This window comes from Falco peregrinus, chromosome 2 (assembly GCF_023634155.1).
Source record: "Falco peregrinus isolate bFalPer1 chromosome 2, bFalPer1.pri, whole genome shotgun sequence".
In the NCBI taxonomy this organism is placed as follows: domain Eukaryota; kingdom Metazoa; phylum Chordata; class Aves; order Falconiformes; family Falconidae; genus Falco; species Falco peregrinus.
Window position 1 is genome coordinate 13,269,387 of NC_073722.1, and position 27,808 is coordinate 13,297,194.

Genomic DNA, 27,808 nt, shown 5'->3' on the forward strand with positions numbered 1-27,808 from the left:
ACCTTCTAAATCTACTCTAAACAGCATCCTCAGCTACGTACAGTGACTTTAGATTGCTTTGATGCTTTTAAGTAGGATGGAGGAAGTCAGACCCTATGAGTCTGTTCCAGACAGAAGAGTCATTGAAAACCACCAATAACTGAATAAAACCTATGCTATCAAAGCAACCAAGGTTACTGGCTAAACTCTAGTTATGCTTAAATGCAGCAATTACTGTAATGCATGGACACCTGTACTCCACAAAGAAATGCAAAACACAGAAGTTGTCAACTGCTATTTAAGAAAGATTTTCCTTTCCAGCAAAGGGGAAAAACAGGGCCAGGTAAATGGAATGTTTTGGATTTCTGGAAAGGCTATTAAAAGGAATAACAAAACTGCGGGAGGAGGTGTGCATATTGATTTTGTTATTTTTCTCCCCCAGGGAGATGGTCTATCTCTTGCACTCATCTACCAGTAAAGTGATAATGGTCTAGAAATACCTTTTATCACATCTGTGCATCACTTGCTCTGCATATAAGCCACAGCATGTAAATCATGTGGGACAGTACAAGTGGCACACTGCAGTTAAAACCCTTGAGACAGCATGCTTCTGTATCAGCCTTGAAATGCAAGGCAGCTGGACCAGCAGAGTTCCACAGTGATGATAATCAAGGTGCCTGTTCTCTGGAAGTTTGCCAGAGAAGCTCAACTCATCTGACAGTGTCTGAATATTATTCAGACCTAAAAGGCATATGAGATCGCAAGATTCATACTTGGGTTTAACTTTAGAAATTTGACGACCATCCAAAAGCACTCCCAGTTAGTGTTGACACAACAACAAAATTAAAGGTAAAAAAAACCACGGTAGAATTTATCTATCTTCAGCTGCAGCACTGGGTCTCCTTGAAGGAGCAGAAAGACTTTTTAGCTCAATAATCCACTTCTGTCTCCATTTCAGAATAAAGCTGTCAGTCCAGGAAACGACTTAGTCATACAGTGCCTTTAAATGTTTCTCCTAGCTAATCTCTTTCCTAGCATAAACTCAGATAGGAAAGATATTATCTTCAGTTATTTAATACTGGTGGTTCAAGAGACAGGCATTATTTAATACTTGTGGTGAGAGAGAGAGAGACTTGCTGAATCTAAAATCCCTCTCAACATTTTTCCCTACACGATCAGCACAACCATAATTCATAAGGAAACCAGACCGGTCAATTACTTCTGCGAGTGGCCAAGAGAGAAAAAGGTGGAGGAGTCTGCATCCTTGGAAGCAGTAATTTTAGAACAGGTGACAGTTTTGACAGTTCATGGACCACAAAATTTTTTAAGTCTCTGTTGGATGTCCCCTGTCCCCACAGCATTTGCAATTACAGTTTTCATGAACACAGAAACTACAGATGTAACAATTAGAACTACTTGATTTACAGACAGAAAAAGAGCTGAGATGTGTTGTAACTGTTAAGTAGCAGCCATAGAGTTGCACATTTTATTATCACAATAAGAGAAACGTACACTTTTGATCCCTTGCAGAGATGCAAACTCACCTTTTAGCCTATACGTAAACGTTAGGAGTCAATCAAAATTAGTTGCATGTCTGAGTAATCTTAAATTACAAGGAAGTTTTATTATGCAAAACCTACACAAAATTGACTTCAGCACATAACACTAGCATGAAAAAAGCTACACATTGAAACAATTTGCAATCGACCTCCAACTCTTGCACCCTGCAGGACAGCTAGTAAGATGTATTCTACTAGTTTCAGATAACCACCAAGCTGTAGCTGTTCAAAGCAGTAAGTGCAGGAGGTCGCTCGTGCCAACACGAAAAAGTAACCATCTTCCTGGCTGCGTACACTACCCTGAAACAACACTTTCAGCACTATCTTCCAGGTTTCAGTTTTTCTTATGTATCTTAAGTGCAGGCTCAACATTAAAGAAATTAGCGCATAACACCTTGCAGCTTTCAGTAGCACTGTATTTAATTCTAGATATTTTGGTAAAGTGCTAAAACACAGGCTTTCTAATGACACAGTCTCCTAAATCTCTAAAACAAAGTCAATAAAATTGACTGCCTAAATTCACTAGTTTAGCAATTTTCAAAAGAAAAACACCAGAACTCATGTCTGCATGTCCTCAGAGACTCTGCCAAATACATTCTAAATTTCCCTTCTCTTCCTTTGAAAAAGTACAGTATTTTTAGGGCACATCATTTTGTATTAAGAACTTCTTTAATCTTTGGAACACACACAGTGCGGGAAACAGCCTTCAAAAGGAAAGGTGCAAAATTAGTCCACAATTTTGTCTTCAAGAATTGTATTCTTCTTAAGCAAAGAGTTATTGCTAAATCCACATACTGACTCTATTTCACCCACAAAGTAATTATTAGGCCATGAAATATAAATAAGACACATTATGCCCCCTGATTCTATTACTGATCTCAGCACGGACACTCTTTATTGAGCTCTCCTAGTTCACACAAAACAGCAACCTAGAAAAACAATTTTGAATTATTCGTGTGTGTGTGTATATAGAGGGAAGGTAACAAACATTAAACTGTTGTCTTTTTTTCCCCCAATAGTATCAGTGGTCAGTACAGTTTTATTTTATGCTGAAACACACACATACTATATTGCAGTAACTCTTACGCCTTTACCCTTCCAGATTTCTTGGATCACCCTTACCCTACAGTGTCCTAAAAAAAAAAAAAACCCCAAAAAAACCAAAACCAGGAGCTCCAGGCAGCAAGACTGTCCCTAACCAGAGCCAGAGCCAGCCTTCTTCCAAGGGAGGCAATGACCTTGCAGATCTTGCAGTGGCATAATACAGCATCACATAAAGCAACCAGCACCCTTGTCTCGGTATCACTACTGTCTGCAAGTCCCTTTTAAAGTCTTAAAACTAACAAGACTTTAAAAGCAAAGTATCCATTGAAAAAAAGCTGCAAGAGGTGAGCTATTCTATTTGGAGGCAGATAATGAAAAATAAAATGCTGGCTTGGCTTGAAGGTATTCCCTTCAGCTGAATAAGAAAAAAAAAAAAAAAAAAAAGAAAGCAAGGCCACAGTACAGCTTTGTCTTCCCTGCAGCTGACAAGACTCCCCAGTCAAGCAAATTCCTAAATGATTCATGCAGTTACCCGGAGTTCAGATGTGAACTTTCAGGGAAAAAAAATAATTAAGAAAAAAATTAAAAAAATATATTCTTGCCTTTTGCTTCCCCTAAAAAGGGTAATACAAGTAAACTGTTACTGCAAACAGGTATAAACTGGCACACCCACTAAACAATGTCCATCTAGCTACGTGAAAACCATCTCTGTGAAAAAGAAGGCATTTATCAGTTGTGGGAGTTGCTCCATGTGGTTCGTGGCCTACCAAACTGTACTACGCAAGGCAGGGGACTGAACAAGAATGAGACTGCTGCTTACTCTGACTCGTTGCACCTTCTCACAGGCTGTGCTTGAGCAGCCACTGACAACACAGGTGCAGGCTCCTGGCGAAAGGGACCCCTTTTCCACGGCAGCACTAGTGCTGATGTAGCCACACAGCCAGCTTAAGGTACAGATCTTGATGAAAACCAACCTAATCAAGCTGTTCCCGGGGCAGACTGGCTACCTGACTGCAGAAGTGCCAGTGCCGGCCCAACACAGAGGACAAAAGCGTGTACTCGCGGGCAATCTTTCTGCGGGTGATGACAGGTGTGTCAGCCTCATATGATGGTACAACTGCAGCCTTAGGAAAAAGTTAATGTATAAGGGACTTCAAACATAGTCCTTACTCAATAAGATTTCTGGCAAATCCAAATTAATGCACGAGCTTTTCTCAAATCTCCAACTACACTTTTGAGCAACACCGCCTTAAATTCCTTTCTGCCACGTCGGCTCAGGTGACGCCTGCCCAGCCACACTGCCTGCCTTCCACTGCTGAAGAGCACAAACGCACTAGCTAGAGCTTTCTCTGGAGCCATCAAGAAAGCTGGAATATGGAAGTTATCCACTTTAAAACCAACACTTGAAAACAAATACCAGCAGATTATGTCAGTCTTCCAAAACCCTATTCAAAGGTGACTACACCAATTAACATTTCAAAGGCATCAGCTGCACACAAATGACTCTGTTAATATGAGTTCAGCCACTGTTATGACACTGCGGTTTCAGAGCAGGTGGTCTCCAGCTAAATATTAGCATTTCATTCACTACTGAGTGACAAATATATTTGCACAGCAGATTCCCTTCTCTAGTCTCCAGGAGTGTAAATACACAACCCTTTTGTAACCTGCCATTTCAAACAAAACCCCGAAGCAATTTACTTGGGTATAGTACAGCTCAACTCACTAGGAGCTCCCATACGCATAACGGTGGCAAACCAGTCTGGAGGAGGTAGTGTGCTGGGACCACTGATCCCATAAAGAAAGGACAAGGGGAGGACACAGTAACCACTTCCAAAAAAACATTGCAGTATGTTAAAAATGGCAGCATGCTCCATTCTGCAAAATACAGTATTTTAGTGGCAATAACTGGAACCTTTGCCTCTAGAAGATTTATTTCCTCTCCCTTCCAATATCTATAAAGATGCAAAAGGTAGAGGCAAACTTTAAACCCAACATCGCTATGACATCAATTCTATCAGTCATTTTTAGTGTAACAGACAAATTACTGTACTAAGACTGCAGCTTGTACTTTTTAAGACACAGTATTTATAAATATTCTTTTTAATCTTAAAAAATTGCAGTCCCCAACCAACTACGAATTTCTTAACATGTTTTGCTTTGCATAGTATCTCAGAACCAAACAACTTCAACAGTCTCAGCATCTATACTGACAGGGGAAAAAAAAATACCACATTGCTGAGAAAACAGCGATGAGAGTTTCTTTCTACTCCCCATCCCCCAGATTTGTGACATCTGGGGTTTATCTAAGCTATAAATACTAAAAAGATTCTAGCAGCAGATTTGAAAGATTTGAGGTTCATTTGAGCTCCAAAAAGATTTTAGCTAGAAGACAATGGAGTCAAGTCACCCACATAGTAAAACAAAACATAACATATTTTAAGATTAGAGATATAAAGTACTTGGAACAAAATCCCTTCATGAAGTTTCAGACAGCTCTGGAATTCAACACCATTTTTCTTTTGGTATTAACAGGAAGGAACACCTCCTCCTTTTCTTAACACTGTCAATTCTGCTTTGGCTGTGTTTTCCTCACACAGCCTTGCAAGAAAACAAGTGGTTTTCCTTACAGAAACCCTTTTAGCACACCTGTCCCACAGTTAGGGAGAGACCATGAGCTCTCCTTGCTCCTACACTTTCCAAGGGAAAAAGCTTACTGCGTTTCCCTCAGTTACCTCTAAACTGACAGAAGGAAAGCATGAAAGTAGTAAGGGTGTTAGTATTTGATGATGATTTTTCACTTGAATAATTAAAGGTCAACCAAGGTACCAGAAAAAATAAAAATCTTTTTATATAAAGTACATTCCCTACTATACAGCTCCTGAAAGTTCACAAATATCTGGTTAACTTTTCTAATTAAAAAGGTAGTACCACTGTTAAGAATGTAATTGCTGAAAAAATAAATCTAGGAAATGGTGACTTAGTGCTGTTGCATTAAGGAAGAGCAATAAATCATTTTAACTGTGTCTCAATAATAATGACTTAATTTCTATATGCAGTGAAAGTCTCAGCTGAGCAGAAACTATTATGTCATCTGGGGAAAAGCTATTCAGGGATAGATGCAAAATTTACAGGGGGAAGAAATGCAACAAAACTCACAAAACGTGAAAATCACTAAGGACATTCCTGCTTTAAACTGATCTGGCAGCTACAGCTATAACAGGTCATTTATTGACCTTTTGCCTTAAGATCAATGACATATCCTCAATTAGCAGATAGGAAAAAAGTTTATGTATTTTAATGAACAAATAAGACGTCTCAAGAAGACTTACAGGATTCATGATTTTTTTTTTAAAGCAAGCTGCTGCTGAAATCTCCCTGAATTTCAGTCTCTTCTCACTTTGGAAAAAGTAAGAGGTGATACTTTAGAACCACAACTTGAATTCAAGGCCAAAGGGCGATACAGAAGATGATCAAGCTCTCCCCACATACCTATATCAGTTATAGGTATTACCAGAATAGCGCTGCTCAACCTGCGCGTTTCAAAGTATAAAACGTCTCGTCCTTGGCTTACTCCACAATGACCTGTGTGACTGCTGGTTTTGTGGCTGCAGAATTCGTCACTATTACAAACTGTAAGAAACACAAAGACCACGTGTGGAAAGTCAAAATCTACTAACACCTTCCCTCACAGACAGGCAATTCAGGAAACATAACTTCACTCAAGTAAACTTAAATTTCCTTTTCTTGAATATCCATCATTACGCTATCTCTTTTTGCTACTATGCAACTTTTCACTAGCTGGAAACATTGAGGAAGTAAGATTTATTTCCCAGAATTATTTTTTTTTTGTGATTTTATACGTTATTCATCGGGCAATAGAGCCATATATTTAACTGGACTTCTGCATACAGTTACCTACTCTGTAACATATGACACACTACTCTTTTCAGCTGTAAGGGGTCATAAGAAAATGCTTTGCAACTATTTTTTCAAGCAACCTTACTCTAACAAGTTGGAACTTGCAAACAGCTCAGCTACATAAAACCTACCAAAAATACATGTTTTTCAGATTAAAAACCTCAAGCAAAGATAAAAAGTTCACAGTGATAACTTAAAGAAAAATAAGGCTGTCACAGTTAAACACAAAATACAAATTTCGAGAGGTGGTTTCATAAAATATTCATGCTTCCTAAGTACAGGATTATTGGGGTAAAGCACCCATGACTTCCATGGTACAATACAATTATTACAAAACAGGTATGCATAAATTAATCGAATGGCTTTGTATTAAACATGAAAAATAACTATGGTTTTCACTAGAGGTGGGCCAGGGCTGAATGTTTCTGTGCTAAAAACCGAAGGTGCACAGCAGCACACACCAAGCCCCTTGACACAGAAACAGAGCTTGCCTCTGGATACGAATGGTTGTTAACAACCTCTTTTCCACCCCTTGTAAAATCTCAACTGATTGCCAAGCCTGGAAAAGCTGCTCAACATTGAACTGAAGGATTATCACCTGTATTTTAATCAGACCTACATACTTTGAAGGACTGTCAGCTTCTGAAAGACTCTCTGGGCAAGAATAAATGGGGAAAACAGCCTGAAGCAGAGAAACAGACCTTAGAAGGGGACCAGCAAACCCAAAGCACCAAAAAAATCTGATTCTAAAAAGGCCAAGAAAAAAAGAAAAAGAAAAAAAATCAAAAAAAAGACTGTCCCTCAGAGCTTCAGCCTGCAAAGCTCTGCAGTGGTGGTTACAAACAGGCTGTACCTGCGTTCTTTCCTTTCCTGTCACCCTGACACACAGGCAAAGCAGAACACCTACAGCCTGGCCAGAGCTCTGAGTAAGCTCCTCTCACCAATCCCGGTAATAGTAAGCTGTTGAGATGTGTTTGCAGCAAGCGGTGATGCAGCGGTTAGGTCTCACAGCCTATGGGGAGGGCCTTCACACCATAAGCACAGCCTGAGGAAGATGCCGTTCAAGTAAAAATAGTGGCTGGACTAAACTCAATCCCTGTCAGTGCTGGAGCAGTTAATGCTCTACTTACTCACAATTAATGCTTACTAGTGACATACAACCAGATAGTGAAGAAGAATATACCTATATAGATAGAGTGACTATATAACAGTACAATTAATTCAGCATAAAAATAAATTTGAATAATACCATACTGAACTACCTTCCTCCTCCTCACTGTATCATTCCAATACAATTTCATTGCATCACTGAAGACTTGCAGTTATTTTGATCTTAATTACATTTGCATACATTAACAGATGTGAACCTCTTCAGATTCAGATTTTTCAGAATTAATGCTTTCTTTTGTATTAAATAATCAGGAATATTAGGTAACTTAAGAAACAAAAATGTTTCTCAGGAAAGCAAGGCAAAAGCATTTTCTAAGAAACACAGTTCAAGAACATACTCCTCAGAGTCTGCTTGTCTGCAGACTTTGTGGAAAGTGCCACCTGACAGTACAAATGGACTATGACACCACTAAGAGAAGGACTGTTTGGAGAAAGAAAAAAAGGACCAAATATGCCAACACACTTCAAAGGTGACAAGCAGGAGAAGTGTCAGGGTCGACGTTTAGAGCTGAAATAGTGACTGGGTCTGGTCTGGGAAGAGTAATTAGATTTGGTAGGAACAGGAAGGAAAGAACACAGGCAAGAGAGCTGCGGGCACACCTAAAAGGGTAACAGAGAAGAAAGAAAGCAACACACTCAAGCCTCAGGGTCAAGGCCAGAAGAGAGTCAATTTTATGGTCTATCCACAGCTCCTTCCAACTCTAAACAAACCCAGGTAAGGCAGGTGCTCCGTGGACTGACAGCTATGCTGCAGCTGGTGGAGGGGAGTACTTTCTGCAACTGATGCATAACAGCCTTAAAACTGTCATTTCAAGTAGAACATCAATGGCTTCAGGATTTTTTCCCCCCCTGTTCTTGAATTCTCAGACATTAGTCTGAAGTCTTTCATCCACCTTGCTCCAAAGGCAGAAAAGCAACTTGTGTGGGAGTTCAGATAAAGAAGTTTAAGAAACTTAAATTCTGCTCGTAAATAGCTATTGCCTTTGCCTGAGAACAACTTCAGATTTGTAGATTGCAAGTGCACGCACAGGAACAGTATTTTACAGAAGTGTTCCACTCAATTTACCCAGCGTGGGTTGTTGCGGTTCCCCCCTGCCACACACATACACCACTTCACTATGGTGCATCAGTACCTTACAAGGGAAACAAAAAGTGATTTCTTCCTTAATTTCCTCAAGGCAGCCAGGCAATTAGGAGTATGTTAGTTGGAGGATATGTGGTGTGCGAAGTTTCTCTGGATGTTTCTTAGACTTAACTGTCTGCTTCCCTTCCCAGCATACAGATTTTTTAAATAAATAAATAAAAAGGAAGACTGAAATTTTGTATTTTGTTTGGAATGCCACTAAGTCAGCACTTTGTACATTGTAGGTAAATATGACCAAAGCTTCAACTTCTGCCCAACATTTATCTTCAGTTTTAAAATACTATTTGTCCCCTGCCCAAGCAGTCCACACAGACCCACAAGACTTACGCCATTTACTGTTTATTGGCTTCCCCAAAAAGCACTTCAACAAATGTTATTAGTCTATGGATACATCAACCAATTTCTCCTGCTCTACCAAAACACAAAGATTCAACCTACATTTGCTCTAGCAAAACAGTATAACAAAATAACTATATAGGGAGATGCATAAGCATCTCCCTTGCTAGTAGCCCAAGCATCAAAACCACCAGACTCTTTCTGCAGGTGGACACAAAAGGTGTGAAGTCTAGAGGGGAAGTAGCTGAAGGAGGGATATTATTGTTATTATTGGGGGTTTTTGTGTGTTTTTTGGCTTGGGGGGTGGGGTGGTGTTTGTTTGGGGGTTGGGGTTTTGTTCGGAGGGGGGGGGGGGGGGGGGGCACTGCTGCTTTTGAAATGTGTGAGAATGACTGTTCCTATGATTGCCTTTCAAGCCAAAAAAATTACCAAGGGTCAGAAACATGTCAGTTATAATATCATCTGTTTTAAAGACCTGAAGTCCTATAAAACATTTCTCTTGACTCAGAAATGAAAGGTCTAAAGCAACTCTTCTCCTAAATTTTGCAGTGCCATTTCAACTTCATTGGATTTAATCCTCAAAAGAAACTGTAACAAAAAGGTACTCCTTGTAAAGCTTGTAGAGATAATCCGAAGAGACAAACTAACCCACTAGAACCAGTTACTGTTTCTAACAGACAGGAGTCAACGGAATCCAGAGAGCTTACACTGGGCACACAGGATTAGTCCAACCACATTAAAAACCAAACAGAAAGAGATCTCTGAGCTACCGAGCCTACTACTAAATCTTTTTCACAACATAAATTATTGAGCTCAAACCTAAATGCAGCTAGATAGCTTTGTCTCCATATCCCCAAAGGAATGTTTTTCCAGCACCTGCCTGGTCTAATGGCAAGAATCTTCCATAATTTCCAGACTACATGTCTTCATGTCCAAATTATCCACATTATTATGCCATCACTGACCTTTACCTTACATTTATGTTCTCGTCTTTCCCTTACTGGAAGTGTCAACTTAAAAGCAAGCCAAGTTTTCATTGTTGTTGCGTCGGGATTTTTAAATACTTCCCCCGTAGGGAACGCTTTCCAGTCCTCGTAATGCTTCCCTTGAATCCATCTCTCAGGAATACATACAGGACCAGAAATATAGAAATACTCAAGATACACAAAGTCCGAATTAAAAGTGCAGTACTCAAAACCAACTTCACCTGTTCCTGGCCCCATGATTTATTTTCAAATTTGATAATTGTTAGACCTCTCAACCATGACATCTTGGCCCCACCTACCATGATCAGAAACACTGGTCCTCCAGTTACCATGCATGAAGGTAGCCTCTCACAATGTGTCCAGTAATTTAAATCTTTATACCATTGCAATTACTTGTTTCCAGATCCAGCCCTGCATCTACTTCAGAAATCTACCAACACCCCTGTAGAGTCTCTCACCACCTTTCTCTAAGATGACACCAATCTAAGTGGCTTCTGTTTCACTTATATTGTCTCTAAACTATTAGAGCAACACCTCATGCATTATACTCCTATTCAATGACTCCTATTTCTAGCTTTCCCAAAAAGGTCCTTCAATATTCATGTTCTGTCATGACCGCTATGCTACTATCATATGGCTGTGATACCCAGTTTAATATTCTGCAACTCAAATAACTCTGTTTTATACCCCAGGTTCCTGGTATTTGCACAGAAGTGTTTCAACCTTGTTTGCACTTCAGGTAATACCACCTTAACTGCATTCAAAGCTGGTATAGTCATAACCACTAGTATCTGACTACAGTTCTCAGAAGTGTTGATTGCACTTAACTTCTATTCTAATAATTTTCCACTGTTCCGTATAGTTATTCTGCTTAATCTGCTGTGCTATCCTGGGCTTCCTACCTCTTTTCATGTATACTTTAAAGAAAAAACAAATCATAGGCATTATGCAAATCTATCACATTTCTCAGTTTGAAGTTCTTCTTCAGCAGTGGCAAGTTCTCGATGCCAGCAAGCTGTTTCTCTGGGGATTACAGTTTGAGCTCGTGTTTTAAAAAAGACCTCTCTTCCAGCAGATGAATTTTAAATGGCAAAATTTTCTAAATCCTTTCTGTAGGACCAGGTCTTCAGTAATCCATGACTTTATTATCCTGCTGCATCTCTTTCTTCCAGTGCCTGGCAGAATTCTGTTCAGTGCCAAGTGAGCCTCCATGTGGCCATGGGGTTTCTCCAGCCCACTGGAGTCTTCCAAAAAGAGACCTTCAATATTTCTACTGTCTGCATAGTCACAAACATATATCTCTAATTACCCTTCATTAGTCAGATTTATCTTCTATCTTGATTTTTAGAGCCACAAGCTTCCACCGGTATACCGAATAGATATGTTATATTGAACTGGATTTACCATTTTGTCCAGCACATCTGTAAACATCTTTCCATTCCTCCAATATGTCAAAGTCTTGCATGACCTCCAGCCAGTATGCTTTTGGTCTACTCATGACGAAGCAGCACATTAAACAAAACAGGTTATCAGGCTTGGAAAAGAGGCTTATTGCAACTTAACAGTTCTTTCACCCTCCTTTCCCTTCCCACCCCCCACCCCTCAAAGTAAAATAGATTATTACCTTTACCACATGGTAATCCACATGGGTTACCTGGAGCTTCCAGTGACTCATTTTCTAACCATTAATAAGGGGGCGGGGAAGTCTCACAGGAAAATACAGAGCAGGTTTGTTTCTAAATACTCTTTCTTTTTAAAAGCCACTAAACATACTCCTTTAGATACCAAATAACTAAGTATCCTACTAGAAACTGAAGCTAGAAAACTTTCGAACTGGAAATGTGCTTCAGTCACTGAAAAATATGAGACAGTTTTATATTCACAGCAAAACAATGCAGTTTTAACTTACAGATCTACAAAGGACAGAGGTACATAGTAAGAAAGTGCTGAATCTCAAATGGTGGGTTGTCACTTTTCTTAAGCAACAATAAAGAAAATCATGACAAAGCGTGAAAACAGCAGCCACAAATCTGTACGTCCATGCTCCCCACATGAAAAACAAAGTCAGACGCAATTTAGAATAAGAAACAATAGACAGAACTATCTCTGTCACTAGAAGATATTGATAGAAAAACAAGCTCTAGTTGCTAAGAGAGAATGTGAAATGAAAGAATGCACAGAATATAAGCAGCAAAGACAAGAAGTTGCAGTTTCTTATGGCATAGAAATAAAAAGTTAATACAACAACTCTGTTCTGGAACCTTAAAATAGATTTCTAACCAGCCCATGTAATACTAAAAATTCTTTGTTATTATACTATTTACAAGCTGCTTTGCTTAAAATCCAGAAAATTATGATGGAAAACTAATTTTGAATTTTGAAAGATATGAAATTATGAAAGTAATATATGAAATATTACTTTCGTCTTTCAAAAGAACAGAAACCTTTCAATCAGGTATTTTCTGAAGATATTTGGTCTTCATATTTTCATTAGCAAGAACAAGTACAATTCAAACATACCTGAAGTAAATATTTTTGTTCATTTCACATGGCCTTCAATCTCAGTTAACACAGTTTGTAATAACATTATATGACTTTTAAAGAAAAAGTCTATCATTCCTTGGAATCTTTTCCCTTAAACTCCTTAATGTATTAGCACCATAGAAGAACAGACAGTGGAGTAGCTGGTATACTGCTTTCTACTACCATATGATTTTTAAAAAAAATGGGGGAGGGCCAGTAAAGAAGAGGTTGCATATAACCATAACAGTACAAGTTTGGTTTTGCCAGCACTTGGCTTTATATACACAGAAGATACAGACAGGAACACTACCAAAACACTGTATGGATTCAATACCAAATCTATTTGGGTACTGAATCCGAAGTTTAGGGACACTCAGTTACTTGAGCATTCCCCCAGGTAAAGCCCCATATTCCTGCTGGAAAGCCAAATGTATGCAGATACCTTTATCAAAAAGCTTTGAGCCAGGTTATTTAAAACACTGAGCCTGCTCTCTGGATCCAGACTGTATCCCTGAAGCTTAAAACCTTAAAACCAAAGTTACAATTGCATCTTTTCAAGTACTAAAAATGACAGTTTCCATTACCTCCATAGCATCTAAGAGCTATCAGTTTCTTCACAGAAAGAATCTCACCTATTTTACAAAAAGAAAAACAAAAGCCAGTCATCTTCATTAATTTGCAATGCAACTCTGTCACCACTTCACTCCTCAGCAATACAGAAACGAATTAACTGCTACAAACACCAGAGGGAACACAGCTTCTGAAAGGGCAGAACAGAAATTCTCCCTGGGCATCAACTCCCTCCTTGAAGGAAGTTTGGCCCTACTGCAAACACTAACCTAACCCCTTTTCTTGTCTACTCAGCGTCACTTTTCTAGCCGGTATTTAATTTCAGGCCCAACATAAGCCACAGGTACTTCACCCTGCCGAAGTCTGAATAACTGGCCAGTAACATATAATCAGACAAGTATAGTAAAACAAGAAATGCTGCTTTGACACACACTCGACTTCTTTAGAAGCTAAAATAATAATTCTCCTGTAAGTAATTCACATTTGGCTTCCAAATTATTTTTCAGCACATGGCAGAGCTTGGTTAGGCTTACCACATCACACACACACACACTTAACTTTGTACTAGCAACCTTGCTTCTTGTAATTTTAAGCATCATTTTAAATGCAGCTTAGTGTCCCACACACTGGCTATGTTCATAATGTACAGCTCAGCCAACTTCTGGTCTGTCTTTGACTACCTTTTCTTTACTATTAATTCCATATTTTTTTTCCCCTCAATATTCAATCACCTTTTTTTTCTTCCCAAAGTCTTCCCAAAGTTGCAACTAGATTAGAATACAAACTTGGCAGTATGTATTTCACAAAACCAATAAAAATAATGAAGTTCCACCCAGACATTCTGCTTAAACTGCTACTAGTTCTCTAACCAGAACCGTTACATACTCAGATCTAGTTCACTGGGGCAGGTACAACACAGTCAAATGACAGCCAGTAAAGAAGCTGCAAGTATGAATTGATGGAGTTAAAGGAAAAATGATTTACTGAAAACCTAAAGTAGGATTGATCATATAAAGGATTAGGGGGATATATAAAGACATGTGATACCTAAATTAATCCATCTGGGATTAAGAGACCAACTCACTGATAGGGTAATATTAGATGAATGACTGAAAAATCATTCTGGATTAAGCCAGAGATTAGACAGCAGGTAACTCTCAGCCTGATTGCATCTGCATTTTTTTCAGACACAATAGGAATGAACTTGTACCATTGTAAAACTTGTTTATTATGACTTTTATAAATTTAAAAAAAAAAAAAAACCCAAAAAAACCCACCAAAAAAAACCCAAACCAACACTGAACAACCTATTCAACTGCAAATGGCCCTTGTGCCAAAGGAAGAAAGTGTGAAGTCTAGATGTGTATCCTTAAATGGAAACTAATGAGGATTACTGGTAAAACCTCAAGACTTCCTAATCACTTTAGCAGTTTTTGTATGTATTACAGCAATTTTTACCACAGCCTATAGAGAATAAGAAAATAGTATATCCTCAGAGGAGAAGAAACACTAAGGCATCAAGTTCTGCAGTTGAAGAAGAAAAAGACAAGCTAGCGCCAAAATAAAATAGATATGGAAAGATATTAATTCAGTGCTCTCATAGGGACACAAAACCAAAGAGCTCCTAGGAAAAATAAAAGAATGGAGATAATGGAGGAGTTATTTACAAATATACTAAGTACAAACCCGTACATTCCTATGAGACTTATCAACAAGTAAGGTATAGATAGCTCAAGATTTCCTTTACAGCAGATCCCTGTAGATGCAGATAGGACCAAAATCATATCATGGGTTTTATTGTTGTTGGGCTTTTTGTGTGGAGTAAAAAAAAGAAAAGAAAAAGGCACAGAGGAAACACAAAGCTGCCAGGCACTGTGCACTGTGTGACCAGAAACATCTAACAAATAAATTTAGTATGACGCTGCAATGGACACCTACAGTTACTTTCAAAGGATTTGTATTGATGAAGAATTAACACTAACACTATTAGCAGTCTTTTTAGAGCTAGCTTCAACTAAACCAGCAGTTTTTTCATGCAATAGGAGACCACACTGTTATCACAGACAGCACATATTTGTCACAGTTCTCTTTGGGCTGGTACATAACAAAGTTTATACTCCAGTGATGATTGTTCCGTAAGGTGAGACAGCTTTTAGATACCTCTCAAAGGTTCCCCTTTACAAGCCAGGAGCAGCCTGAGCATAGAAAGAAAGAGAGCAGTGTGACTATACATAGCAATCAAGAATTACTTTTAAATAAAAAACAATGACACTCAACTACCTTACCTGAGCATAGTGTGTCAAGACACTGACTTCAAGAAACTAGTGTTGATTGTTTCTGCTTTTTGCCCCCCTCTTCCCTGAACTTTTATTTTCTGCAAAGCTTACTCTCTCCTTCTCAAACAGGCTTTGTTGAATTCAGCAGTAATTGTTAAAAGGTAGTACTCCTAGTTACCACTCGTCCATACTTGCAGAAGGTACCACCCCCACAGCAAGGAGGACAAAAATAAAGATTTGCTGATCCTCAGCATTTGCTATTTAACACAAATGAGCACTGGTATCAACACAAACATCTGGCTGAGACCAGCAACAGCTGAAAAGCCAGAACATCATTTGCACTAACACCACAACAAATCAGCCAGGACAGTCACTTCCTCAGCCCCTTCATCAAGACACAGCAGGGCTCATCATCTGCTTTCTACTCTTATTTCCCATTCCCCTGTGCTAAGCCAGAGGGCAGGATCTCAGGATGTTCAATAATAAAACTTGGTTTTAATGCCTGAATGTTCCTTTTAAACATGGATGAATCATAATCCTTGAAGTTTATGGTTTTCCATACTTGCAAGACCACACCTGATGGGATTAATTCTTTGTAATAGCAAAGCTGACAACCACCATTAAGCAAATAAAAATAAAAAAAAATCACATAATCAAGCAGATAAATGTATGCAAATAAACAATTTCCTAAAACATGAAAGTACTCAGTGCTATGTCTAGAGGATGGCACAGTTTTATTTCTTAGCCTAAAGTTTAAGCAAAGCATTCAGAAACAAACAAATCTCTCTGACCACCTGGAGTACTGATTATTTAAGTCCAGCTGCTTCAGCATCTGTGTTTTCTCCTGCCAATCTTCTCCAGTCATGTTCTCTTTCACAAGAGTACCTAATCTGCCCCATTGAGTCTGATTACAGACTAGACATGACTAACTATAGACTGGTGTCATCCTGTTGGCAATAAAACAAATGATTCCTCAGCAGAGGTGTTTACAAGGTAGCTCTATATCAAGCTCCTCAAGACCTTGGTAGATAAAACAGACACTGGAAATCACAGCTAGATGGACGTTAGTGCTGTGATCCTGCAAATGCTTTGCCTTTCAATGACTGATCACTTAATCAATGGCTGTACAACTTCAGTTCACTTTTCCTTCTCTTACACCACAGTTCACCACACACATTTTAGTTAACTAGGAAAAGAAAGAAAAAAACCTAATCAGCCAATGCATGGTATATTTGTGGAGCAAATGTTTCAGACTTATTAGAAAGGTTGATGACATACTGCATGAATTGTGAAACGGTGACCTCTGCTTACTCACAGGACTTTGATTTCAAAGGGACAAAATTCTGGTTCTACACGTCGAGCCTTGGAAGAACCACAGAAGTCTTGGACAGAGATTAGAGGCCTGACAGCCTGATTTATTCATTTTCCTAAAGAGCTGCAAAGACATTAGATGTGTCTGAATGCTCGTGCCTTCCAGAGGAAAAGTAATTTTCCATTTCCAGAATGAAAATGGCACTATAAGTGCCATGTTCTCTCACTTTGATGAAGAAATTCATTTCTGTACAGACTGCCCTGACTGGAAGGATAAGAACGGAATAGCTAACTAACAAACGCTTCTGGTCAGGAGACATGCAGAACCAGCAATTTATTTTCCTGCTCCTTACATTTCATTGCTGCTACCAACACAAATCAAACTGAGCTGAATGGATAATGGAGCAGAAAGCAACAACTGATCAACTTGCTCAAATTTTCTTCAGAAAACAAAAAGCTTATATCTAAGTATTATTGATAGAGAACACAAAAACACACCGGAGACTCAATCAAGTTTTATTAAAAGATTCCACCTAAAGAAAAAATGGAAGTTTAATTTTTAGAACATTTCTTAGTTAATTTAACGTTCTCAATAGAACATTCATACTGAGGTGAGCTACAATTTCACTTATATTGAAAAAATAATTAAAACTAAAATTGTGAGTTAAGTATCCTTCCACTGCTGCAGCGGAATCTGGTGAGTGTATTGAATTGTGCAGTATGTATTCTTAGCAGTAAGGACATCAAAAATACATACAGACAATGTAAGCTGTCTAAGAGCTTTCATGGACTCATCACTGTGGCAAGAAAGAAAGGGTTCTGGGTACCTACAGTTCAAAAGAAAAGGTGAAAAACTGTTAGTTTCACAGTGGCACAGCACCCTCTGAGGCTGGGATGAACATATGCATGACCGCTGGTGTTAAGAGGCTAAGAAATGAAGACTTGCCTCTCTTTAAGGGCATTAATTATGGCATCCTGGGCAAAAAATCTAACTCCAAGACAAATGCCTAGAATTTCCCATGTGGCTTCAGACAGATACTGTTCTTCCTCCCTTTGTCCTTAATGGTGGCTACTTAGTTCTGTTAAATGGCTGCTGCTTTTCACCCCAACATAGTAAAGATAAATAAAGTAATAAAAATCTAGCAACAGAAAAACTGACATCTACCAATGTATAGTTCAAATATCTGGTTGCACAGTGCTTGGAAGCATTTTGAAGAGAAGGGGAAAGGAGAGGAATAGTAGCTAAATTAAATATTTCACTTCTCTGTTCTGAGCTAATCCTTAAAAGAAGCCATAATGTGGCTGGTAGTAAACTAAACCCTTATCTTCTCAGCAACAAAATGGTCCTATATCCCCCTTCACCCCAGGGAGAGAGGTGCTGGAAGCCAATCTGAGCCTGAGAGAAGCAATTTACCCAAAGCACCTTATGCTTGGACTAATCTGACAGCACTGAGACTGTGAGGCATCAGCTCGAAACTGACATAAATTAGAACAATCCCAATTAAGCCTGAAGAGAGAAATGTAATAATTTAATCTTCTACTGTCCCAAAATCCAGTACCGTACTTCAGATCTTGCACTCTGGAGATGATGATCAGTGCTAGGACATCTATTTAGTTAACAGAAAAAGAGCGCTGAAGACAAAACACACCAGGTTTCTCAGTAACGCTGCTCTGCCTGCAGCAGTGCCAAACCGACTTGTCACAGAAGACAGCTGTGTCACCAGCTAGCATTTATCAGAGGGGGGGGACACTGTTCTAGGACACTTCATTTGTCTTAAGACACATTACCAGCATTTATGAAGTCTATTTACTCTAAACCAGAGCATTTAAAATTCAGAAAGGATACCTTACCTTCTAATACCTACTTTGCAGCAAGCATGTTCTACTACAATTTTTGCCATACCTGGCCAGAGCTGAGGTTGTCTCCTTTAGGTCTAATACTGTCTGGCAGTCAGTTTGCTGTTTTTATTACATGGCAGGCATCACTCAAGATGATTTTACTGAATGCTTTGTTCATTTATTTTGTTTGCATTTCTAAGTCTTCAGGTTAAGTGAAAGGCTAAGTACTGATTCAAACACACAGTCCATATCTATTTAAATATATGTCAAAATTTTGAAATGCTATCATACCAAAATGCTTCATTCAAATCCCTTATCCATAGGAAAGGAAATAAAAGGAAGCCTAGCTTGAGGTCAAATTTTACAGTCATTAAATGAGCACAGCTCCCACTGACAGCTGCATTGTCTCTCATTTTTCATTTCCATGGATGCTGATAAAACAATTAATAGATTTGACTGGTACTTTGCATATTAGAATTAAAGGAAGACAACCACAGTAAGAAGCAGTTAGAAAAAATACAACAGGAAGTTTTGACCCCTAGATCGTTGGCCCAGAAAAGTATAGTTTGCCTCATTTTATGTCATTACAGCACACAATGCCATGGTACCAATTCTGCCCCCTTCCTTTATCGGATCTGCTAAACTGTGCTTTAAGGAGTGAAGAGCACCAGTTCATCAGCTGTTGCTGGAAGATACATACAGATTCCAACTCAGCACTGCACCTGATACAATTTTTTTTTTTGTTAGTAAATCATGCATTTTAGTTACAGCATTCGAGAACAAATACACCGCTGTCCTGAATCCACTGATCACAGAACACACTTATTGCTCTTTTATTTCATATGGTGGAACTCAATACTTCCTGGAAAGGCTTTGCATGCTCTTCTGCCTTTCTTTTTCTGTCAGTGGCAAGAAGTGACAAAAGAAGATCAACTATTACAAACAAGAACTTGTTATCACCTTCTCATGGCACTGGCCCCAGACTAGGTGGATCCAGTATGGTCTGCCTTCTAGTACAGTCCACCTAGATTGGGGGAAAAGAAAGCAACACACCTTCATTTAAGAAAATACCAGCTTTAGCAAAAAAAGCACAAGTTAAGCATGAAATAAAAGATAATCTAATGGTAGTCACTATCTACAACATACACTTCCAAGTCTTCTGATATTCTCTAACAATCAAATTTTCATCAGTTCTTAGATTAACGCTTTCTCTACATCTAACAAATTATATACTACTAAACGTTACTAATATCCAAATGCCTTGCAACCACTCATCCTGTCCCAGCAGGACAAGAAATAAGTCTTAGTTTTACAGATTCAGGTTGCTTAATAAATATTACTTAATTTCAATCCTGTGTTGGATCAAAAAATTACCCCATTCTCTTCAATTGAAAAGGGTGCCCGATTTATTTTAATTACCATTTTTATTATGGCTTGCACAAGATTTTTGTTAATAACAAGGCAATTTACTTGTAACTATCCAAAATAAACTGCATCTTATTGATAACCTATATAAAAATTTTAAAGCATTTAATATTTGAACGCCCTGTCTACATAGGACTACTTTTGACATGCAATTGAGAAAGGGTTTTGTTTGGGCTTTTCTTTTAAAAAACAGACAACAGCTATTTGTCATGGCCTCAAAGAAGTAGCACTTAAGTTCCACAAAGAAAAACAAAGGCAAAAAGTAGGGTAAATATAGAAATGTCTTTTTTTCCCTTGTTCTCGCAGCTTTTCTGTCATTTTTCTGGTCTAAGAGTTTCTCAAACTGTCAAAAAGCTTGTGCAATCAACTTATTAGCAGCTGGCCTGCTTTCACCACCAAAACCAGGAGACAAGACACATAAAGAGATAGTTTAGATAAACTTTGTTACTTTTGATTTGATTTCCTTAGTCTAAAACACACAACCACACTTCAAATTCTCATCATCTTTCTCTCATCGCTGAATTAATAGGATTTCAGGAAAACAGCCTCAAAAAAAGAGGAAGAAACCAACAGAGACAGCAAAATGAACAAAAGAACTGTCACTTCACCTCCAGCTCTTCAGACTACCAGTGCCCGTCCTTTTCATCCTTACTAAAATATTCTCATCCTGATCCTTCATAACTACCCCCTGCCTCAATCATCCCTGGCTCTCATTAAAGGAACTACCTAATCTTTCTTCTCACAAAGCTAGATTTCCACCATTTCCAACAGAACCTTTCTCCAGAAAAAATTCTCTCTCCAAATCTTTCCCAGATAAACATGGTATTTTTTTCCAGAGGTATAAACTCTCTACAAGTCTAAAATACTCTTAAATAAGTTTATGTATTCCACAAAAAAAAAAAAATCCTAAACTATCCTCTAGCCAGCCACTCTATACTTTTGTATTGAAAAGAATTACACCTCCTTGCATTCAGTGTGAAGAACAGCATTACATTCTAGATTAAGACAGAACACTATCACTTTTAAGACACAAAGAGAAGAAATGTTGAACATATCATCTCAGCATATGGCAATATATAGTTCTAATCAGATCATTAAATAATTCTTAATGATAGTGTACTACAACTAAGTCAAAGAATAGGAAACTGGGCTGGTAAGCAGCTAGGCACACAAACAAAAGTGCCCCTGCGTGTCAGGGGTGGAGGCACAGGAGAACCAGAAGAAATCTCGCAAAAAAATCTTAAAAAAAAAGATATTCAAACCATAACTCACAGCAAGGCTTCTAATAAATCCACCAATGTATTCTGTTTTGAATACAGATGCAGATTTAAAACAGAAGACTAATTGAGGTTAATTCCTTGGTCTGATCTGAACCTTCTGTTCCAGTTAAGTCATCAACTATGACCAGCAAACTGCCCTGCAGAGTTAATTTCTTACAAGCATACATCTAAAGAGACAACTTTTCCGCTATGTCCTACTTCTACTTACACACTTCTGTGAATGAAGAATAGAGCTGTAAAATATCAAGTGCCAGGGACAGACCAGCACAGAAGTGTGAACTATGTCAATCCACAGAGTCTACTGTAGTGCTGACACAGATGAGAAATTTCAGCTTTGGTTTTCAGGATTAAGGTAATTTATAAATCCACAAATATGGATCTTCCTCTCTATTCATTCCAACATGATGTTTATTTAGATCCAATGTAATCTAACTTCTGGCAGACACATACAAAGGAAGATTTTATGCCTTATCCCTTAAGCAAAGGGTGATTAATAAGCACCAAAATTCCAAAGGAACTATGAGAGAGATCTTATCATCTCATCTGCAAAAATGACTGTAAGCTATTTCTTATGACACTGAATTAAACATTAATTTTCCTTAATATTACTCTTAACATTAAGAATCCTCACGTTTTAAATATTAAATCTACAACTAAAAGTAAGATCAGAAAATTACTTGAAAAAAAAAATGTGTTGGATAACTATGCCCTGGAATAATATGAATTTGAAGTTGAATCTAGTTGACATTGTCAAGAATCACTGCCCCACTGAGCTAGAAGAGAGACACATGCACATGCTCCGACCCAAAACACTTCCAATGTTATGTCAGAGAGGCACAGGGTAGTAGTACAACTAGATACAACAGGAAAACTTGTTGTATACTGTTAAATTACTGTAAGCACAAGAGCAGAAGCTTCTTATGAGAATGCAGATTTCTTCCTTTTGGTTTCACAGGCACCTCTGGTACACCTGTTTTCTCCCTTGCTGCTCTTCTGGCACTGACCTTTACATATGTTCATTCAAACGTAAGCACTCAGTTCTAGCTTCTTCCCCAACTACAGTAAAACAGTCAGTGACCAATAAATCTACAGAGACCAGTAAAAATGCCAGTAATTTATGAAGTATTGCTGCTATTTGCAAATACCACATCACATATTCTGTAACGATTTAGGAAACCAAGTACAAGTAAAAACGTTCTTTCAAACTGAAGGCTAAAAGCATTACATTGATTCATTCTGAATTTTCAGGTTAACGGTGATTTTAAAGTTTTAGATTTGGCAGCTCTAGTTACAGTCCAGCCTCAAGCTCACACAAACACTTCAGCAATTGAGTGCTTCCCTGGGCAACCCAGCCATTACCGTTTCCATACACTTCCCATGTGCTAATGAGTATGTTCAGCTGGTAATGGTTGTTGCAGCCACAACGGTGCAATAACAGACAAGACAAGGCTTGCAGGCCAAGACAGCATCCACACCACTGTCAACTGCATAACCTGCAAATAGTGCTCGCTTGATTGTACAAATGATGTACTGCTCCAGCTCACTCGGAGAAGAGTGATGATTGGGCAGACAAAAAAAAAAAAATTAATATTTTTTCTATTAATTTGAGTATTTTGAAAACACTGAAGTCCTGGACCTAGGATCATACCTACCGATACTATCCTCTGTATACAGAGCTTCAAGATCTCATCTGCCTCTTCTCCCTGATCATCTTTCTTGCCCTTAAAAAAACATATGAGCAGCAAATTTCCCAACTGATGCTCTCATCCACTCACTTCTTATTCCTCAGCCTTATTTATTTTGAATAGTAAATTACAGGAGGAGGATGTCTGGTTTGATACTAATACCCCAACCACATATAGTATTATTTTATCCGGTGATGACATGCAGACTGGTAGGGACAGGGATGACAGATAATTAACTGGCCATACTGAATCCTCTAGGCAAATCCCTGGATAAATGGTAGAATAAAAATCATAGTAATGTTCTCCAGGTTCATTTGTCTGCTGATTAAAGCTATTCCCAGTGGAGTTGTGAGAAGATTGGATACTACAGGAGTTAGCAGGAAAAAAATGGATTCCCACTAATTTTGTAATACTTTCACCTTTGGTGAAACACAATAACCAAGAGGAAACGTGGCAAAAGATATTCTCAGATTTTTGCATTGTAGATTAAAAAAACTCTCTACGTTCCCCCCCTTCAAAAAAACATTGGTCTTTTCCTTCTCACATTGTTCAATATTGCCTAGCTATTCATTCCAGATCACATGCAATACAAACCAGGGCTTCTTCAAGCTACAAAATTCTCAGCTTCACAGTCGTATAAATTCATCCCTTACTCCATCACAGTGCTGTAGCTTACATAATGCTTCTTGAACAACAGCACATTGTCCATGTGATTTGGGATTTTTTCTCCAGCATGCTAGTATAAGTTAACCTAGTGAGTCTCAAATGTCTATTTGCCTTTACTCTGTCAATTGTAAAGGTCTTCGTATCTTTACTATGGACCAACGCTTTTTTAAAAATACTTTTCCAGACTGTATGTTGGCTGGTTTACTATTCATTCCTTCCTAGCCCCATTAAAAAACAATCAAAAAATCTCCACTGGCTGTCATAACTAGATAAAGAAATTAATACTAAAGAGTTTGTGTTGGGTTTGGTTTTTTCCTTTAATTTTTAAATACCTGAGCATATTTTCTAATAGTCAATATCGCATTAAAATTACCATTACCCATAAATGAGAGAAAATACTTATTTCTCAAAGAAAAAGCCTTATCAGACTCATTGGTAGAAGTGAGAAAAAACAAACTTTAATTAGCTAATGTATCATCAAGGACAATTATGAGGTAGCTTTATACCAGTGGAGTACACAGTAAACACTAATAGAAAGGTCATAAGGTATTTATAGAATCAAAGAATGGTTTGGGCAGGGACACCCCCCACCAGCCCAGGCTGCTCCCAGCCCCATCCAGCCTGGCCTTGAGCACTGCCAGGGATGGGGCACCCACAGCTGCTCTGGGCAACCTGGGACAGTGTCTCGCCACCCTCATAGTGAAGAATTTCTTCCTAATATCTAATCTAGATCTACCCTCTTTCAGTTTTAAGGCATTGCCCCTTGTCCTACCAATATATGCCCTTGTAGAAAGCCCTTTCCCAGCTTTCCTGTAGGCCCCTTTAGGTACTGGAAGGCTGCTATATGGTGTCCCTGTAGCCTTCCCTTCTCCAGGCTGAACGACCCTAACTTTCTCAGCCTGTCTTCACAGGAGAGGTGCTCCAACCCTCTGACCCATCTCCATGGCCCTCCTCTGGACTCACTCCAACATGACCATGTCCTTCTTACGCTGGGGGCCGCAAAGCTGAACACGGGACTCCAGGTGGGGTGTTAAGAAAGCAGAGTAGAGGGCGAGAATCACCTCCCTGGACCCGCTGGCCACACTTCTTTTGATGCAGCCCTGGGTACAGTTGGCTTTCTGGGCTGCAAACACACATTGCTGGGTTGTGTTGAGCTTCTCATCAACCAACACCTGCAAGTCCTTCTCCTCAGGGTGGCTCTCAATCTATTCTCTGCCCCACCTGTATTTGTGCCATTCAAGGTCCCTCCTGGATGGCAACCCTTTCCTCCAGCATCTTGACCACACCGCACAGCTTGGTGTCATCAGCAAACTCGCTAAGCGTGCACTCAATCCCAATGTCTATGTCACCAACAAAGATGCTAAAGAGAACCAGTCCCAGTACAAACCCCTGAGGAATACCACTTGTCACTGGTATCCACTTAGACATCGAGCCATTGACCACAACTCTTTGACTGCGACCATGCAGCCAATTCCTTATCCACCAAGTGGTCCATCCATCAAATCCATGTCTCTCCAGTTTAGAGACAACGATGTTGTGCAGGTCAGTGTCAAATACTCGGCACAAGTCCAGGTACATGACTTCAGTTGCTCTTCCCTCATCCACCCTTGCTGTAACCCTTTTGTAGAAGGCCATCAAATTTGTCAGGCACAATTTGCCCTTAGTGAAGCCATGTTGGCTGTCACCAATCACCTCCTCATTTTCCATGTGCCTTAGCATAGTTTCCAGGAGAATCTGCTCCCTGATCTTGCTGGGCACAGAGGTGAGACGGACTGGCCTGTAGCTCCCCAGGTCTTCCTTATTTCGGTATTTCAAAATGGGGGTTACGTTTCCCCTTTTCCAGTCAGTGGGAACTTCATGTGACTGCCGTGACTTCTCAAATATGATGGAAAGTGGCTTAGCAACTGCATCTGCCAGTTCCCTCAGGACTTGCGGATGCATCTCAGAAGGTCCCCTAGGCTTGTGCACCTTCAGGTTCCTTATATGATCTCAAACCTGATCTTCTCCTTCAGCAGACAGTTCTTTGTTCTCCCAGTTCCTCCCTTTGCCTTCTACAACTTGGGCAGTGTGGCTTGACCCCTTGCTGGTGATGACCGAGGTGACAGAGTCATTAAGTACCTCAGCCTTCTCCATATCCCAGGTAACCAGTCTTCCATTTCCTCCCAGAGAAGGCCCATGTTTTCCCTGGTCTTCCTTTTATCACCGAAATACCTATAGCGGCTTTTCTTGTTGCCCTTGATGTCCCTGGCCAGATTTAATTCTATCAGGGCTTTAGCTTTCCTAACTGATCCCTGGCTACTCGGACAATTTCTTTGCATTTCTCACAGGCTATCCATCCTTGCTTCCCCCCTCTGTAGGCTTCTTTTTTGTGTTTGACTTTGTCCAGGAGTTCCTAGTTCATCCAGCAGGCCTCCTGGCACTTTTGCCTGACTTCCCTCTCTTGGAGGAGGTCATCCTTGAATATTAACCAGCTTTCTTGGGCCCTTCATCCCTCCAGGGCTCTACCCCATGGTGCTCTACCAAGCATATCCCCGAAGAGGCCAAAGTGTGTTCTCCTGAACTCCAGGGTAGTAAGCTTGCTGTGCACCCTCCTCACTGCCCTAAGGATCTTCCAATAAACAGAATAAAATGCAACTCCTTTTACAGATCTCAGCTTTCCTCTTATTTAGAAAAGGAAAAACATGTATTTTATGATGAGAAGAAAGAAATGTTTTAATCCTGACTACCTGATACTTCAAACACAAAACCAAACAGCTTTTGCACACCACACCATCTGTATGTTTTTAAAGTAATGCCAAAGAAATTTTAGAAAGTTCCCTTTCTAAAATGTTGCACTTACAAAGTGTTAATGTCTGCAGAAAGACTAATGGTTTTCCAACATATTTCTTTAATAAATGGGTTAACTAAATTAGATGATTTTTTTTTTTAATTAAGTTGGTCCCTTGCCTGGAGCAGCCAGAGTTGTTTACCCGCAATGGCCGCGAAATTCCTTGTGTTTGATGGTTTAATTATCTCCTCCTTGCCTGGTAATTCTTTTAAAGCATTTCTTTTTTGTGTGTGTGGCATATCAAACGAGAGTTATCCTTCTGGCTTTCTCTGCTTAATCTCATAAACTTACATACACTTTGTGTACCCTTTTTCACATAGGATGACTTTTAAGTGATGGACTAAGGCGGTGTTTATTTAGAGTATAAATTATTTCATTTATTTTCAGTTACCTGAGCCACTGCAGTCCATGACTTATACAGACACCTGCTACCTACAGATATGACAAGATCCAAATTTTGTTTACTCATTTGATTGCATCATCTGTCAGATGCAGAAAATTCTACTGAGAAGAGCATGGCAAGTTACATGCACCTCACCTTAGTGCTGGGTCCTGGCTTACACGGTCTGATTCTGTTAGTAGTCTGGGTATGATAAGAACTAGGTCTGAAAGCTATGAATATCCTTCACTGGACTAGAAAGGGAACACCACTATTTGGACATAAACAGAACAACCTCAAAGATAACCACATATGAAAAGAGCAAAAACCAGTATCGCTGACTGTACTAAGAGGATAAATTAACTGTAGTATGTGAGAGACTTTACAAGTTTTCTTTACTAATCAACACAGGCATACTGAACACTTCTCATTAGGTGCCAAAAAATATATGCATCTTTCATTAAAGAACAAAAAAATGAGTGCTTAACATTATATGAGGATAGAATTTACTTCAGCTCAAGGTCAGTACGGCCAACAGTAGTTCTGCATATAAATTTGTTAAGGATTGAAACAAACTAAACTTGATATTATGAACAGATTAAAACAAATGCAAATCTTTTTACCTCCCGAATAACTATTAAGACTAAAGCTATGGGACAGTTTGAAAGGCAAACCCTGATCATCGAATTACCAAATGGTTTGGGTTGAAAGGGATCTTTAAAGATCATTTAGTTCCAAACCCCCTGTCATGAGCAGGGACATCTTTCACTAGATCAGGTTGCTCAAAGTCCTGTCCAACCTGACCTCAAACACTTCCAATGATAGGGCATGCACACAACTTCCCTGGACAACCTGTTCTAGTGTCTCACCACCCTCATTGTAAACAAT

General features: G+C 39.1%; 1 protein-coding gene across 3 annotated transcripts in view; it reads right to left on the reverse strand.

The window, feature by feature from the left end:
- INPP4B (inositol polyphosphate-4-phosphatase type II B) overlaps positions 1–27,808 on the reverse strand; it is a 345,506-nt gene that overhangs the window by 305,683 nt on the left and 12,015 nt on the right. Inside the window, exon 2 of one of the 3 annotated variants that reach the window (XM_013303957.3) lies at positions 19,619–19,682. The exons of the other annotated variants lie outside the window; for them this stretch is intronic. The gene's annotated coding sequence lies outside the window, so the exon portion shown is untranslated. The remainder of the gene's footprint in view (positions 1–19,618; positions 19,683–27,808) is intronic. 3 annotated transcript variants of the gene reach the window in all.